Genomic DNA, 1,646 nt, shown 5'->3' with positions numbered 1-1,646 from the left:
CAGGATGGTTTTTTTATGTCCCTTTGGGGGCTCCGTACAATACACTGTTTACCACTGTTTTTATGTCATACACAGGGCTGTACGACAACTGTAATACATTACAGATTATTGCTGTTTAAAAGTAATCCCTTACCTTTCAATAATTTTATTTTAGAAACATAATGTGTTACATGACTCCCATATAACTTTTTTTTGTCCACAGAAGTAAATAATCTACAATAACAACTACTGTACACAGTGCCATACCACATGGAACATTTAGATGAGAAGTGATGAAATGTAAAAACACTTGGTAGCCCAAGAAGGAAGAGCATTCCTCAGCTTGAGTCACTTTAGTCTATGATATTAAAAAATAATGCAATTTTGCTTTTAAAAAAGATAATTTAAAAGTAGAATAATAATTATCAATAATAATTATGCTGTTTTTAGCCAAAATCAAAAAAAGGCAATGTCGATGTCTAGGACATAGTTTCTGTAGAGCGGCAAGAGTTCATTAGAAATTTGTCTCTGAGTTGTTGGCAGGACTGTTGGTATTGAGAAACTCCGCCCCACTTCCTCTCCCCGTAGCTGAGAGTTTGGAACATGCAGCTTGTGGATCGCCCAGCATATTTTCGATGTCACAAGTAGGATCTCACATATCATTTTTGATTCACCACAATTTAAATAAATACTCAGAAATCATATTTGGATCTTAATTTCCTGTATGAATGTCATCCATCATCAGAAAAGAGAACATGTTAAAAACAACAAAGACTTCACCAATGGAAAGAATTGGGGCCAAGTTAAGGAACAAGGACATTTTCTTATGGATTAATGCCCCCCCTGTGCTGGAACATCTACCTGGTGATCTGGCTGAAACTATATTGAGGGCTTCAGGTTCATTGAAATAGCACTCTTCATATTTGACTATTTCCGCTTAATATTACCCTCTAATAATCCTTTATTAATCTCACTTTCTGTTCTTCAACACATGTGTATGTATAAGGAGAATGTGCGTATTTGAATGTCAGTAATTCTTACTAATTTAACTTGTCCAGAGTCTTTCTACCCTTCATTGTATTTTCATGTCTTAGCCTAAACCAATGTGTTTTGTCCCGTCTCCCTTTTTTATTTCTTTTCATATGTTGTGTTGTATAAATAAGACTATATATATATATATATATATATATATATATATATATATATATGATTAATTAAAAAAAACAAAAACCGAATTTTCATCAGAGTGGGTCAGTAACGTGATTCTAAATGAATTAAAAAAAACATCATAACTACTGATTACAAGCAGAAAAAGATTTTGTTTTTTGCATGGTTCCGACATATAATGCATTGTCCATCCATCCATCCATCCATCCATCCATCAAATCCATCCATCCATCCATCCATCCATCCATCCATCCATCTTCCAAACCTATGTAATCTATTTTGGGGTCACGGAGTTGCTGGAGCCTATCCCAGCCACCATTGGGTGGAGATGGGGTATACACCCAGGACATGTTGCCAGTGTCCCCACAGACTCACACTAACACTCACACCTAGGGACAAATTTAGAATCACCAATCAACCTATGAAGCATATTTTTGAACTGTGGGAGGAAGCCGGAGTGCCCGGAGAAAACCCACACACACTGTAAAAAAAAATTTTTG

This window comes from Oryzias melastigma, linkage group LG5 (assembly GCF_002922805.2).
Source record: "Oryzias melastigma strain HK-1 linkage group LG5, ASM292280v2, whole genome shotgun sequence".
NCBI lineage: Eukaryota > Metazoa > Chordata > Actinopteri > Beloniformes > Adrianichthyidae > Oryzias > Oryzias melastigma.
This window is presented reverse-complemented; position numbering follows the sequence as displayed.